Source organism: Macaca nemestrina, chromosome 8 (genome assembly GCF_043159975.1).
Source record: "Macaca nemestrina isolate mMacNem1 chromosome 8, mMacNem.hap1, whole genome shotgun sequence".
Classification (NCBI taxonomy): Eukaryota; Metazoa; Chordata; class Mammalia; order Primates; family Cercopithecidae; genus Macaca; species Macaca nemestrina.
Genome location: NC_092132.1, coordinates 33,436,584 through 33,454,439, shown reverse-complemented (window position 1 = coordinate 33,454,439; position 17,856 = coordinate 33,436,584).

Sequence of the window (17,856 nt, the reverse complement as noted above, 5' to 3'; positions counted from 1 at the left end):
TTATTTTTTTTTCTTATTTTACCACAATGGTATTAATGCCATTTTGTCAACAAGTTGAGATTGCTTTCATAACTGTTCAAAAACAGCATATGAGACACACTGTTTAACTAATTAGTAAACTCCATTTCCATTTTAGGACCCAGTTTGTATTTTTTACAATGAAGCATATATCAGAACATGTTTTAGAAATATTAGCTTCCATTTTAAGACTTCTTTTAACTGATATTTTGTTATTATATTTGATATTTTTAAAAACTTTAATATTAAAGCTTCCATACAAAAAAAGAATCTTACATCAGGTCTTCTTTATCATAACCAATTGACAAATGCTGGTCTGATTTTAAAAGGTCAAGAACTGACTGGTGCTTTTGTACTTCTTTACATGTAATTTGCTTTACATTTATTTCATTGAATGTGCTTTTTGTTTAGCTTAGTCTCTTTTCATATTATTTAGTCTCCTTGCATGACCTATGATTTTTCTCTCTACTCATATAAGCCAGAGAACATCCACTCAGTACCTTTTAGAATAAGACTTTGAGATACTTTAAATTGCAAATTGTCAGGAAGAAAATGATACAAAGTATGAAGAATTTCCTTTTTCATCAGAACTATGGTGGATGGATTAGCAATTTGGGACCTCTTTGAAAGGAAAAAGAAAAAATCACTTACAATAAAGTATTATAAAATAAATATATATTCAATGAAAACAAGGTTGGTTGGAACTGCTGTCCTTTATATATTGGAAGATACAAATTTTCACGGTATCTCATTCTGAGCTAGTCTACCATCAGCAATATAGAATTTAATATTATCATTTTCAGTGTGTCCTATATTCCACACTCTGAGCCAGTCTATTGAACAAATGCTGCAGACATGGTGCTATTTATATAATCAATTGTGAATAAGAGGAACTTTTTATTTGTATTTAACTCAAAATGTGTACTTCTGAGCTCCCATTCTTCTGGACAAGAGAAATCATTTTTTAAATTCATAACAATTTACACTAAGTATTTTCTGGACTATCCCATCCACTCCCTTGTAGAGTTGTACCCAATTTTAAACATTACTTGGAAATGGTGGAGTGGGGATGGTGAAGTAGTAATACAATCTCCAACCAATCTTTCACTTGAAACATTTCCTTGAGGCTTTAGTAATCCCTATACACACCACCCCTTCAAATCTTCTGGATGACTGCTACTTTCTTGCCACTTAGTTGATAAGATCTTTTGAGATGCTCTATATGGGTCTGTATAAACTTTTCAAATATCTCATATATACATCTATTAGTCCTGTCCTTCTAGAGAACCCTGACTAATACACTTTGCATCTGACAAGGCTTTAATACCCAGAATATATAAAAAGCACAAGCAACTCAATGGTGGGAAAAATAACAATTAAACATGGACAATAGATCTGAATAGAATTTTCTCAGAAGAAAACATACAAGTGAGCAACAGATATATGAAAAAATGTTAAATATTACTAATATTACTAATCATCAGGTGAGGACAAATCAAAATCACAATGAGGCATCACCTCACCCCAGTTAGAATAGTTAGTATCAAAAAGACAAAAAATAATAAATGCTGGTGAAGATGTGGGAAAGGGGGAACTCATACATTGTTGGTGGGGATGTAATTTAGTATGAACATTGTGGAAAATAGAATGGAGGTTCCTTAAAAATTAAAAAAAAAAAAATAGGACTACAAGTGATCCAACAACCCCCCTATCGCACATCTATCCAAAACAAAAATGAAATCAGCATGTTAAGGGGATATCTGCACTCCTATGTTTACTGCAGCACTATTCACAATAGCCAAGACATGGAGTCAACCTAAGATTTGGATTGATAAATAAAATGTGGTATACACACACAATACAATACTCTTCAGCCATAAAAAGAACAAAGTTCTGTCATTTGCGACAACATGAGTGGACCCAGAGAACATTATGTTAAGTGAAATAAGCCAAAAACAGCAGGACAAACACCGCATGATCTCACTTATATTTGGAAAGTAAAAAAATTGAACTTTAGAATGAGAGGGAAATGTGGGTTACAAGAGGCTGGGGGAAAGTAAAGAAGGGGGTATGAAGAGAGATTGGTCAACGGCTACAAACTTAAAGTTAGACAGGAAGAATAAGTTCTGATGTTCTACTGCACATTAGGGTGACTATAGAGTCAACAATAATTGTCTTCTTTAAAATTGCTAGAAAAGTGGATTTTTAATGTTCTCATCACAAAGAAATTATAAGTGTTTGAGGTGAGGAATATGCTGATTACTCCAATTTGATCACAACACAATGTACATATTTACTGAAACATTGCACTGTATCCCATAAATATGTACAATTACTATGTGCTAATTAAAAATAAAACAAAAAATAAAGCCAGATCTGGTCCAGCGATGAGTAGCATCATTAATTTGTGATTATTCCAAAGTGGATTATGAGAATTTCTAATTTGCCTATTTCAAATGTCCTCAAGTGTTTTTGTGTGACAAAACTGCACTCATTATTAAGTGTATTTGCTAAAGACTGTGCTATATGACATGTTAACAAAATCCAGATGTTTTCCTTTTCTTTTAACATAGGTGAATAGGAAGTTTAAATCTATGCACATTCCTGGAGACATTACATGAGCCAAACAAAAGAATAGTCCTCTTTCAAAATAGTTTGTAATAGTGTAAATTTCAGTGATAGATTTATACTAGATTAGGACTCAAATATTAACTGCACCTGTTGTTCAAAGACTTTATTTATATGCTTATATGTGTAGGCTTCTTGATATCTGGAGGATATACTTGCAAATTCATATAGCCATAAACAAAACTTAAAAAATGTATTGTAAATAATGTCATTAATTTTTATACTTCTTTAAACTTTAGAAGCACTTTTATGAATATTATTTATAATTCATATTCACAATGACCCTGTGTTCACAATGACTGTGAGATCATTAGAGGAAGTATTTTTTCTCAACTTTTAGATGTTAAATAGAGATTCAAGGGTAAATTTTTATCTGTGGTCACATAATCAATAATGGAACCACTGGTCTCTCAACATAATCTCTGACTCCAAATGTTGTTTATAATAGAGTACTTGCTCTCAAATGTTGATGTGCACTAGAATCACCAAGGGAACTTGTTAAAATGGAGATTACCTTGGTCACTCAGAGGTTCTAATTTATAGTCTGGGTAGGGGACATAAATATTAATTTTCAGTAAGAATTGGGCCACATTTTGAGAAGCATATTACACCATGTGACTAACAATAAGCATCCCATGTCATTGATACTTTTGCTACGTGAGAATGCAAATTTCATGAAAACACTGGCTAAAAAAATATCCTTCTCACTATTTTATCCTAAGCATCTAGGAACCCAACAAATAGTATCACCTTGATAATTTGCAGAGTAAATGGACACATCTAGAGTTATTACATAGCATAACTTTAAGCCTACATGGTAGATTTTGTTTCACATGAACTAATTCTGATTTTTTCTCTATGTCAAGCATATTTAACATAAATTGCTTTCAAACAGTTCAATCGCTTCAAAATTTACAGTCTGTGCTTTCATGCCTATATGCATGTTTCAGCCTTAAGAACTTTCACTTCTGTTCTCTTTAGCTAGATGGCTTTGTTTTTTGTGTACAAATAGCCACATGGCATCACTCTCCATTTATTCAGTCTTCTCTTTTTTTACATTATATTCTGAAAATTTTCAAGCATACAGAATGATTAATAGTTAATTGAAAATCCATATATGCACTATCTAGAATCTAAATGAATATTTCATTTGTCTTGTTTTATATATATCTGTCTATATTCTCATCTATCCATTCATCAATTTATCTTATTTTTGATACATTTAAAATTAAGTTGCAGATATCAATACACTCCTTTCTAAATATTTTAGCAAGTGTATAGTTACCTAGAGATTAATATTGTTTTCGTTTTTTTTTTTTTTCTTTTCAGATAAGTTTTCATGAAATGAGACATTCAAATGATAAGTGGATCATGTCAGGAGTTTGACAGACAATCACTTATAATCTTTATGTAAACAAAAAATCTATTGAAGTACTGAACATTGCCATTACTCCAGAAAGTTCCCACAAAAAGCTACCCAGTCAATACTGCCTATGCAACCTTCTTAGAAACAAAGAAAACATTGTTTTTTAGACATAGATTTGTTGTGCCTCTTTAGAGCTTTATACACTTTGAATCATAGTATATTTTCTTTGTGTATTATTTTTCTCTCAGAATATTTTTAAGAATCATCTACTTTGTTGCATATATCAGTAGTTTTTATCTTTTTTATTCTTGAATAGTATTCCATTGTATGACTATGCCACAATTTTTCTATTTTTCTTTTTTTTTTTTTTTTTTTTTGAGACGGAGTCTCGCTCTGTCGCCCAGGCTGGAGTGCAGTGGCCGGATCTCAGCTCACTGCAAGCTCCGCCTGCCGGGTTTACGCCATTCTCCTGCCTCAGCCTCCCGAGTAGCTGGGACTACAAGCGCCCGCCATCTCGCCCAGCTGTTTTTTTGTATTTTTTTTAGTAGAGACGGGGTTTCACCATGTTCGCCAGGATGGTCTCGATCTCCTGACCTCGTGATCCGCCCGTCTCGGCCTCCCAAAGTGCCGGGATTACAGGCTTGAGCCACCGTGCCCGGTCAATTTTTCTATTTTTCTACTAATGAGCAACTGGAATATTTCTAATTTTAACAACTGTAAATAAAGTGACTACAAACATTTCTTTTTTGAACAAATATGTTGTGAATATTAATTCTCATCAGTTGAACCATTTTGATTGTACAACTTTACATGCAGATCAATGATTATGAGCTTCAGTTGCTTCATATTCTCAAATATATGATGTTGTCTGTCTTGTTAATTTTAGCCATTTTGTGGGTATAAAGTGATCCTCACTGAGATAATGATATCTATTTCCACAAAGGCTAATTACATTCGTCTCATTTTCATGCCCTTATCAGTCATTTGTTTATTTTCATTTGTGAAGTGGCTGCCCAAATCTGATAGTATGACAAATGCCTGTACTTGTATGTTAAAACTTTTCTTATTGTTGCACAGGTACCTGAGGCTCTTAATTCTTAAAAATTTCTTCTTTAGTTTCTTTCAAATTAGATAATTCTCATTGGTCTGTTCTCATATTCACTCTTTCTTTTACCTTTTGTCACCATTCTGCTCTTAATAAGAACATCTAGGAATTTTGTATGTCAATTACTATGATTTGCAATCTTAGAATATTAGGTGGATCATTTTATAGTTTTAATTTCTTAGCGGAAAGTTTTCTATTTGCTTATTTATTACAAGTATATTTTTATTTATATCTTTGCACATTGTTTTGATTACTACTTTTAAATTCAAGCCTGTTAATCCCAACAACTGGATTATTCATCTTAATTTCTGCCTGTTGATTTTATTTTATCTTATGAATAATTTTCCTGTTTCTTTATATAATGAGTAATTGTACATGGTGTCTTGAACATTGTGATATGTCTTAGAGACTTTCAGTTTTGTTATTGCTTTTGAGAAGTGCAGATTTTTGTGGTTTTTGCTGTTCATTTAGCAGAAATTTAACAAACTCAAACTACAACATCTTTGTATCTGTTTCAGCCGAATTTCTATTCACTTATTTTAGTTTCAGCTGTTATCCTTGATTTTTTTCTCTATGCTTGCATGGTTCAGGGGTCTGTTAGAGATGTAGGCAGAGTATATTCACGGGAATTTTGAGGTCGTCTTTCTGGCTTTCATTTTTCCAGGATTCTCCATCCCCAAACCAACTTGTCAGAGGCCGTGATTGCCCAAAACTCAGTTATTTGGTTCTTAGGCTGAAAGAGCTGCAGATTCTCTACTATAGTTTTATCTATCCCTATCCCATGGTCCTACCTGGAAAAGCTCTCAAACTAAAAGATCTAAAAGCAAAAAAACCTCATGCAGCACCATTCCCTTGTTCCTAGTATCCACTCCCCTCCCATATCTGCATACCTTTTTTTTTTTTTTTTTTTTTTTTTTTTCCTGGATTTCCAATATTCTCCTGTCATTGTTTTATAAATTATTTACAGTCTTTTGAAAGTTAATCCAGCCGGGCACGGTGGCTCACGCCTTAATCCCTGCACTTTGGGAGGCCGAGGCGGGCAGATCACGAGGTCAGGAGATCGAGACCATCCTGGCTAACACGGTGAAACCCCGTCTCTACTAAAATACAAAAAATTAGCCGGGCGCGGTGGTGGGCGCCTGTAGTCCCAGCTACTCGGGAGGCTGAGGCAGGAGAATGGTGCGAACCCGGGAGGCGGAGCTTGCAGTGAGCTGAGATGGTGCCACTGCACTCCAGCCTGAGCGACAGAGTGAAGACTCCACCTCAAAAAAAAAAAAAAAAAAAAGTTAATCCAATAAAAGCTTCTAGCAATATCTGAATCAGAAATCAAGATAATTTTAAAATATCAGTTATCATTGTAAACCTTTCTTGACCACGATATATAAAATAGCACATGCTAACTTGCCTCATGCATCATCAAGAATTAATATAAAGCTAACTTCATTAAAGCCTGATTTTTATCTTAAGTGAGGGTATACTGACCTATGGGATAGAGAACACGTTAAGTAGCCAATCATATGTGGAAATGATTTGTTATAGAGTTGGAAATAATTTTCTTCCTAGTGCCACTATCCTAGCACAACAAGTTTTGTAAATGAGAGAATTACATGCAAAACTCAAATTCAAGTAGATATGTACCAACTTGTTCATCTTATGCTATTGTTGATGTCTGTATCATCGATACAAAAGTGGAAATTTGTGTAGCTATTTAAATGAATGTGTAATATTTTTCCCAGCAAATTTTTTTGAAAATGTTTTTAAATGGTACAATTTCATAAATTGACTTGTTTACAAATAAATATTTGAAATTTTTTTTATCATCCTGTTTCACACATAAACATGTACCAGTGTGGATGATACATTGTATAAACACTACACTCGTGCACATATGAAGATGATATTCACCCTGATTTCTAAGCAGTTAAATTAAAAGCATACTCATTATGAAGTAGTATTTTACAAATCATAGTTTAGTAAACATTTAAAAAGTAAATAATACCAAAATTCTTTAGAAAAGCAAACCAATTAGAGATGTTCCTCTCTCTGAGAGGAAGGATAAATTTATACAACTCCTTTGGAAAACAACTTAGCATTATTTAAAGATATTGACATTGCACATAATTTATAACATTGTACAAATATGTATATATACAATATCTATATATTCTTTATATTTTTGAATACAAATAAATCAAGAGAAATTAACATATAATATTAACACATCTTGTTCACAATGAGGGAAAACACTGAAAATAATATCAGTTTAACAAGGAATAAATTGTAGAATAATCATGTAATAAAAGACTATACAGTAATGAAAGTGAAAGTACCACTACTACATATATTAACATAAATGAATCTCAAATATGATATTGAACAAAAAAACAGGTTTACAGCCAAACAAATGCAATATTGTTTATTCCAGTTACAGAAATTTTTAAAAAAACAAAGTTTTTCCTCTTTAGGAGAATTTAAAATTAGGATTTTCTTTTTAGGAGAAAGAAGGAAATGCATTTAGGAAGAAACACTTTGGGGGCTTCTGGAATACCATGAATATTTAATTTTTCATGTGGGTAATGGACACATATATATGGGTATATATATATGAGCTTATTTTACTATTGTTCTTTAAACTATACATATACATTTCCAAATATGGTTGTTAGATGCATGCTATGATTATAAATGAAGAAAAAATAGAGGAATTAAAAATAAAGAAACTTGCCTAGCTATCCCAGTTATTAGATCTTTTTATATTCCCTTATCACTTCTGGTACTTATAAACATTTGAGAAAAATGTGCACATCTGAGCCAAGTTTATATCAATTAAATAAAGTTTTGTGGGATTTATTTTTGGGGATTACATTTTTAAAATACCAAGCTTCATGAGGGAATAGTAATTCAATTTAAAATGTTATCTGCAAAAACAAGAGGCTCAATTAAAATTTTAAAACACAGAATTTTAAAAAAGCTTATTGATATATATTCTGTTCACAGTGGCAGATTATGATTTGACCTATGATGGGTCAGAAAGTTTGTTAAGCACTTCCTCTAGATATCTGCTTGATGTATTTCATCACGTATGTAGTTAATAAATATTTAGGTTAGAGAACCATGAAGAACATAAATAAGAGCACTTCTTAGAGTTCCTCAGTGAATTTGTTCTTATTTTGAAAATGGATATTGTTCAGCTACCTTACCATCATATCATTTTCCTGCCTTCTTTACTGATGAAAATAACACTAAAACATTTCAAATATGGCTACATCATCGTGATATCTGAGGAAATTTTGAGGAACATAATGGGAAATTTCTATTTGTGGATATAGTTCATGTGAAAATTAAGAATAGCATTTCAGGATTTTTCCTCTTCATATAAGTAAAAATCTATATTCTTAAAATAACTATTAGAGGTATAATTATTTACAATTCATCAATGTAAATGAAAAAATAGAATTTTACGTACAAAAAACATTCATTAGGTTCTTCTTGGATGATAGGAACACTTCAGAGAGAATGAAGTCATTGTAATCAACTATAGCTTATTTGCCATTGACAATGGCATGCACTTAACTTATAGCATCTCAAAACAAAAATATTAAAATTCCTTTTATATATAGTTTTAAATTAATACTTAAGTTATGTTACAAGTACAGTTATTATCAGCCTTTACTCTGCTATGGCATTACTGGTTGCACACCCAACAAACATTTCCCTGTAGTCTTGCTTTGTAAGAGAATTCCAATATAAAGTTTCCGTATATTACTGAAACAGTAAGAGTTCGGTCTTGGACCTACTGCTTACTGCACAGAAAGCCAATGACTGAGACAAAGAGGATTGCCAAGAAAGAAGGCTTTAATCAGGTGTTGCAGCTGAGGAGATAGGAGACCACTCTCAAATCCATATCCCTGATGGACTAAAGTTAGGGGTTTACATATTACGGGAAAAAAATGTAACAATGTGTTGAAAAACAAGAACTAAGAAGGGGTAAGAAAAAAAATGAGTGGTCTGGCATCTGATAGTCTGGATGCCTGATTTGGTGAGTCAGTTCTTTGATACTTTTTGAGAGGCCTGGAGGTCCTTTCCTGAGGAAGAAACTCAGATAAAACAAATGCAAGTTTCAAGCCTTAACACCAGAAGAGTCAATTTCCACGTTTATCCAAAAGAACTATCTATGGAACTATTGGATCAGTTTTACACATAGCAACTCAATCAAGACTAAGTTAATCATTGGAAGGAAGTTCCCCTCCCCTTTAAGATAACTGTCCTAATGTAAAGTAAACCTTGCTGGGGGCTTCTGAGAAAAAAACTTTCCAGTTGTAAACAGAGTGGCCTTTGACTCCCCCCTCTTCCTTTTTGATTGGGACATTTCCACAGAAGGAATTAGTGCTTGGATCCCTAGTAACCATCTTTGAAGATGGTATTGACAACACTGCAGATAATGGAGCGGAAAGAAAGTAAAAAAACCTACTGAGCTAATCCCCTTATATCAGCACTTGTTATGCAAAATAAATCAATATATTTATTGGTAAAGCTACATTTATAGATAATCCTTATAGTTCAACTCAATGAATTATTGCTGATTCATTTTCAAGACAGCTGATGTTTATTTTAGATTCTATGAATATCTTCATAGATAACTTAGGATTATTAATTTCACAATCAATATTAAGAGCCTAATACTTTCATATTCTAGTCTCTATTCTATTCTATTCTGTTCTATTCCAATCTATTCTTCCATTCTTCAAATAAATAATTCTTGAATTATTTACCATTCTCTGCCCAAGAGCATGCCTTGTGCCATATGACTTGCAATTCTTCCAGCTATAAAGGCAGTTGAATACAGACTCAGCCATTTCATTTGCTTTGGTCAGTAAAATGAGAAGGAAGTGACATTGTAACACTTCGGAGCCTAGACCTAGGTATCTTTCATGCTTTCACTTGCTTGTTTGTCCTCTGCCATTGCAATGAGAGGGATTCATCTAAACCAGTCCACTGATCCCAGGGAGAAGAGGAAAAATAGCAGAAAAGGTAAACAGACAAATGAGTTAACCCAACCAGTATCAATAAAATACTGTCTATATCAGTTGAATCCTGCAGATGAAACAGGAAAAGCTCCCTTGTTGCTCTCACAGGGCGTGCGACAGGGGGAGTGGCTCACTTTTTCAGTGTCCTGCTGCTGAAGCCTCTAGGGGAGCACAAAGACGGGCAGGTTGTGGGGCTCTAACCCCACAGCAGCATCTGGGGGTGGATGTTTACAGCTCCAGAAGCCCCAGTAGATGGGTGCTACCATGTGCTCTTTTAGTTTTACTGTCTATAGCCAGCTTGTGTTAACCAGCTCAATTAGACTCTCTACCTTGTCTCAAGGACAGAGGGCTTTCTGTATCCCAGGTTCTGGACTTGTTGTACCAGAAGACTCAGATCATACACGGGCTTGGAGAATGAGTGCAAGGTTTTATTGAGTAGAAGTAACTCTCAGCAGATGAGGGAGCCAGAAAGGAGATGGTCTTCCCCTGGAGTCGGGCTCTCCTCTGACTACTGCCCTGGCCAAAATCTGCCTCATTCTGCCAGTGGATGGCCTGCCTGTATGCTGGTGCCTGTCGTGTGTTCTTCCACATGTGCTCCCTTCAGTGTCCTCTCGATGTCCAGACACTTGTGTCTTCTTACCCTGATCCCTCCTCTAGATGTCCAGCCACTTGTGTGTTCCTCCACCGATGTGCTCCTCTGGATGTCTGTCCAGCTGCCTGTGTGACTGTCTGCTAGGGTTTTGGGGTTTGTATAGGCACAGGATGGGGCCGTGGCGGGCCAGGGTGGTCTTAGAAAATGCAACATTTGTGCATGAAGGCAAGAGTGCCTGTTCTCATGGGCCCTAGGGTGGAGCCCTAGCCAGAGACCTGCAATCCTCTACTCAGCACTTCCCTGACCCCTCCCATATTACAGACACATGAGAAACATATGCCTTTATGATGTGCCATTGAGTTCTGGGAAGGAAACAGTAAAACCTAAATGATAGAATGTTTATTATTTAAATCTTTCGGTGTACCAATAGAAACTCAATAATTCTCTCTCCCAATGAATGAAGCATGCTATAAAGTAAGTTGAGTAAAATTGATATAACTATACATACATGTTCACAAATTTCCCTTATTGATTAAAATTAAGTGACTTTTACATTTTATACTTAATTATTATTAATGGTGGATTCATTTTGACATACCTCAAAACTTTATCATTATTTTAATCTCAATAATTGGAAAACTGTCTCTTTTAGACTCATGATTCGATTTTTTTTTCTCTTGGAAATATCTGCCCAACTTTCAAAAATGTTATCCAGTTTATGTTTTGTTTTTCATTTTATTGTCCTGAGAGTCTATATTTAGGTTTATCTTTTCAGGGATATCCTCCAATTCAATTTTCTTCAGCTCTACATCTTCTATAGAGTTTCATGTAAATAATAGGCAAAGCATAGCATGTTGGAAAGAGTGTATCCTGCTATTTATCAAGAGTTACCTTAGTTGCATTAAAATGACTAATATTGTAATACTATTAACAGGAATTAAAACTAATTATGGATATTCTAATCATCTCTTACTCATGTCAATCTCCCTTACACTGAAATACTATAAAAAGGTTTGTATGACTTTTTTATTTCTCATCTAAGTGGCAAAAGTCATGCCCCATTTCAGAATTTAATATGGCACCTGGAACCTCTAAGATCTCCATGTCTAACCACCTAAGCTCATTATACACCACTGCTTAGTTGAAATGGGATTTCAGATTTTACAAAGTAATTCTTTAACAACTACTTTGGTAACCAATATAGAAGAAGTGCATGCATTCCTTTGGATTGCAAGACCCTAAATAATAAGATCAGTGATAAATGAAGCAGTCCGCATTTACTGAGGTATTGGGAACTGAAGTGTTGAATTGATGCACTGCTAGGAGATGTTTTTCTCTATTAATGATATTTCAATTTCCTCTGATGTAAGAAACTCTCAATTCAAGCCACTGAGAAGGATATGTGTTATCTCTGGAGACTTCTTTCAAATTTAAGATTCTGTCACTCTCAATATGTGAGATATTGAGGCTACTTTTAAAATTACTGACTCATTACTTTTCGACCTGTCCTGCCATGCCACTATTCCACATGAAAATATATGTATTTATTTTCTTCTGAGTTAATAGAAAATGTGTAAGAACATTATGTGTTATATCGTAGAACGTGTAGAGATTTTACATAACTGATAATTCAGGTTAGGTCTCCTATAATGAATACAATTTAACTCATATTAAGAATACTGAGGCCGGGCACAGCGTTTCATGCCTGTAATCCCAGCCCTTTGGGAGGTTGAGGCGGGTGGATCACCGGAGGTCAAGAATTTGAGACAAGCCTGGCCAACATGGTGAAACCTAGTCTCTACTAAAAATAAAGAAAAAAGAAAAATAGTTGGGTGTGGAGGCACACACCTGTAGTCCCTGCTAGTTGGGGAGGATGAGCCAGGAGAATCACTTGAACCCAGGAGGCAGAGGCTGCAGTGAGCCAAGATTGCGCCACTGCACTCCAGCCTGGGTGACAGAGGGAGACTCCATCTCAAAAAAAAAAAAAACAAAAAAACAGAAAACCACAGATTTTTAAAGTTATTAATGGTTTTAAATACTTCACTGGTTAATATATGAAAGCCTACATTAAGTATATATTTTATTTTTATTTGGGACATATATTTAATTTTGTATTTTGGAAACAAACTTACTGCTTCAATGACAACATAGAGACAACATAGAGGCTCTAAGATTAACTTTCAGTTCTTATATCAATTTACATGGTAAATTCTACTATCTCTCCTATGATTGGAAGTAGTCAAGTATGTGACAAATGAAGGTAAGATGGTAGGATGGTGGCAGGGGAAAGAGACAGTGAAGTGGGAAGCTCTACATACTTTCAAATAACCAAGTATCATGAGAACTCACTATCACAAGAGGAGCAGAGGGGAAATTCGCTCCCATGATCCAATCACCTCCCACCAGGTTCCTCCCCAGTATTGGGGATCACAATTCAACATGCGATTTGGGTGAGGAGACAGAGCCTAAACATATCACTGCCCTTCATCCTATTCTTTTTTTTTTTTTTTTTTTCCACTAAAACTTACTCTGTCATTGATTCTCCATTGTTCTTTAACTTTTCCTTTCCTGCTTATATTATCTTCTGCTCAACTTATTAATGTGATCAAACATTCCCCTCAAAGATACAAACCTAAAGAGAGAGAAAGAATATGTCCTATTGATAGAATATGGCCCTTTCACTATCATGCTTTTACTTTACTTTTTAGTCTAAAAGCACACATACTGTTTCCACTTCTTTTTTGTCCCCAGCTATCAAGTAGAACATTTCTGGCAATGAGTTCCATGATGCTAAATTATTGTCTTTCTTGTTCTTTTCAAACATTTGAAACAGCACATTAATTTCTGCTACATATGGGATTTATACAAATCTAACTATTGTGTTTAAATACTAATCACTTCTTCCTGAAATTCTTCATGTCTTTGGATCTCATAGGCAAGATGGCCAAATAGGAACAGCTTTGGTCTGCAGCCACCAGTGAGATAAATGGAGAAGGTAGGTGATTTCTGCATTTCCGACTAAGGTACCCAGCTCCTCACTGGGACTGGTTAGACAGTGGGTGCAGTCCACGGAGGGTGAGCTTCATCTCACCCGCGAAGTGCAAGGGCTCAGGGAACTCCCTCCCCTATCCAAGGGAAGCCGTGAGGAACCATGCTGTGAGGAACAGTGCACTCCAGTCCAAATACCATGCTTCTCCCACAGTCTTCGCAACCCACAGATCAGGAGATTCCCTCTGGGGCCTATGCCACCAGGGCCCTTGGTTGGAAGCACAAAACTAGACGGCTATTTGACACATACCGAGCTAGCTGCAGGAGATTTTTTCTTTTTTTTTCATACTCCAGTGGCTTCTGGAATGTCAACAAGTCAGAAATATTCACTGCCCTGGAAAGGGGGCTGAAGTCAGGGATCCAGGTGGTCCAGGTCAGTGAATCTCACCCCCACGAAGCCCAGCAAGCTAAGATCCACTGGCTTGAAATTCTTGCTGCCAGCACAGCAGTCTAAAGTTGAGCTGGGATGCTCGTGCTTGGTGGGGGGAGGGGCATCTGCCATTACTGAGGCTTGAGTAGGCGGTTTTCCCCTCACGTCATAAACAAAGCCTCCAGGAAGTTCAAACTATGCAGAGCCCACTGCAGCACTGCAAAGGTACTGTAGCCAGGCTACCTCTCTATATTCCTCCTTTCTGGGCAGGGCATCTCTGAAAGAGGCAGCAGCCACATTGAGTGTCTTATAGCTAAAACTCCCATCTTCCTGGGACACAGCGCCTGGGGGAAGGGGTGGCTGTAGGAACAGCTTCAGCAGTCTTAAACATTCCTGCTTGCCTGCTCTGAAGAGAGCAGCAGATCTCCCAGCACAGTGCTTGAGTTCTGCTAAAGGACAGACTGTCTCCTCAAGTGGGTTCCTGACCCCCATCCCTTCTGACTGGGAGACACCTCCCAGCAGGGGTTGACAGACACCACATACAAGAGAGCTCCGACTGGCATCTGGCAGGTGTCCCTCTGGGATGAAGCTTCCAGAAGAAGAAATAGGCAGCAAACGTTGCTGTTCTGCAGCCTCCGCTGCTGATACCCAGGCAAACAGGGTCTGGAGTGGACCTCCAGCAAACTCCAGCAGACCTACAGCAAAGAGGCCTATTAGAAGGAAAAACTAACAAACAGAAAGGAATACACTTAACATCAACAAAAAGGATGTCCGCACAGAAACCCCATCTGAAGGTCACCAATGTCAAAGGCCAAAGGCTTATAAATCTACGAAGATGAGGAAAAACAAGTGCAAAAACGCTGAAAATTCCAAAAACTAGAAGACCTCTTCTCCTTCAGAGGATTACAATTCCTCACGAACAAGGAAACAAAACTGGATGGAGAATGAGTTTGGCAAATTGACAGAGGTAGGCTTCAGAAGGTAGGTAATAACAAACTCCTCTGAGCTAAAGGAGCATGTTCTAATCCAATGCAAGGAAGCTAAGAACCTTGAAAAGAGGTTAAACAAATTGATATCTAGAATAATCAGTTTAGAGAAGAACATAAATGACTCGATGGAGCTGAAAAACACAGCACAAGAACTTCATGAAGCATACACAAGTATCAGTAGTCAAATTGATCAAGCAGAAGAAAGAATATCAGAGATTATCAACTTAATGAAATAAAGTGTGAAGACAAGATTAGAGAAAAATAATGAAAAGGAATGAACAAAGACTCCAAGAAATATGTGAACTACGTAAAAAGACAAAACCTACGTTTAATTGGTGTACCTGAAAGTGACAGGGAGAATGGAACCAAGCTGGAGAAACCTCTTCAGGATATTATCCAGGAGAACTTCTCCAACCTACAAACATTCAAATTCTGGAAATACAGAGAACACCACAAAGATACTCCTTGAGAAGGGCAACCCTAAGACACATAATCATCAGATTCACCAAAGTTAAAATAAAGGAAAAACTGTTAAGGGCAGCCAGAAAGAAAGGTTGGGTTACCCACAAAGGGAAGCTCATCAGACTAACAGCAGATCTCTCTGCAGAAACCCTACAAGCCAGAAGAGAGTGGGTTCCAATATTCAATATTCTTAAAGAAAAGAATTTTCAACCAAGAATTTCATATTCAGCCAAACTAAGCTTCATAAGTGAAGGAGAAATAAATTCCTTTACAGACAAGCAAATGCTGAGAGATTTTTGTCACCACCAGTCCTGACTCACAAGAGCTCCTGAAGGAAGCACTAAATGTGGAAACCAGTACCAGCCACTGCAAAACATACCAAATTGTAAAGACCATCAACACTATGAAGAAACTGCATCAACTAATGGTCAAAATTACCAGCTAGCATTGTAATGACAGGATCAAATTCACACATAACAATACTAACCTTAAATATAAAGAGGCTCAATGCCCCAATTAAAAGACACAGACTGGCAAACTGGATAAAGAGTTAAGACCCATCAGTGTGTTGTATTCAGGAGACCCACCTCAAACGTAAAGATAGGCATAGGCTGAAAATAAACGGATGGAGGAATATTTACTAAGCAAATGCAAAGCAAAAAAAGCAGCAGTTGCAATTCTAGTCTCTGATAAAACAGATTTTAAACCAACAACAATGAAAAAAGACAAGGAAGGACATTACATAATGGTAAAGGGATCAATGCAACAAGAAGAGCTAACTATCCTAAATGTATATGCACCCAATACAGAGCACCTAGATTCATAAAGCGAAACCTACAAAGAGACTTAGACTCCCAAAAAATAATAGTGGGAGACTTTAACACCCCACTGTCAATATTAGACCAATCAAAGACACAGAAAATTAACAAGGATATTCAGGACTTGAACTCAACTCTGGAGTAAATGGACATAATAGATAGCTACAGAACTCTCCACCACAAATCAACAGAATACAGATTTTTCTCAGCACCATAGAGCACTTCCTCTAAAATTTACCACATAATTGGAAGTAAAACACTCCTCAGCAAATGCAAAAGAATGGAAATCATAAACAAACAGTCTGTCATATAACCGTGAAATCAAATTAGAACTCAGGATTAAGAAACTCACTCAAAACCACACAACTATATGGAAACTGAACAACCTGCTCTGGAACGACTACTGGGTAGATAACAAAATTAAGGCAGAAATAAATAAGTTATTTGAAACTGATGAGAAGAAAGACACAATGTACCAGAATAACTGGGACATAGCTAAAGCAGTATTTAGAAGGAAATTTATAGAACTAAATGCCTACAGGAGAAAGCTTGGAAGATCTAAAATTGACACCCTAACATCACAATTAAAATAATTAGGGAATCAAGAGGAAACAGATTCAAAGAAGCAGAAAACAAGAAATAACTAAGATCTGAGCAGAACTGAAGTAGACAGAGACACAAAAAACCCTTCAAAAATCAATGAATCCAAGAGCTGGTTTTCTGAAAAGATTAACAAAATAGACTTCTAGCCACACTAATAAAGAAGAAAAGAGAGAATAATGAAATAGACACAATAAAAATGATAAAGGGAATATCACCATCGATCCCACATAAATACAAACTATCATCAGAGAATACTATAAGCATCTCTATGCAAATAAACTAGAAAATCTAGAAGAAATTGATAAATTCCTGGATACATATACCCTCCGAAGACTAAACCAAGAAGAAGTTCAATCCCTGAATAGACCAATAACAAGTTCTGAAATTGAGGCAGTAATTTATAACATACCAAAAAAAAAAAAAAAACCCAGAACCAGATGGATTCACAGCCGAATTCTACTAGAGGTACAAAGAGGAGCTGGTACCATTCCTTCTGAAACTATCCCAAACAATAAAAATGAAGGGCTTTTATCCAACTCATTTTACGAGGCCAGCATCATCCTGATACCAAAATCTGACAGAGAAACACACAAAAAAGAAATTTCAAGCTAATATCCCTGATGAACAACAATGTGAAAATCCTCGATAAAATACTGGCAAACCGAATCCAGCAGCACATCAAAAAGCTTATCCACCATGATCAAGGAGGATACATCCCTAGCTTGCAAGGCTGGTTTAATATACATACATCAATAAACGTAATCCATCACATAAACAGAACCTACGGCAAAAAAACACATGATTATCTCAATTGATGCAGAAAAGGCCTT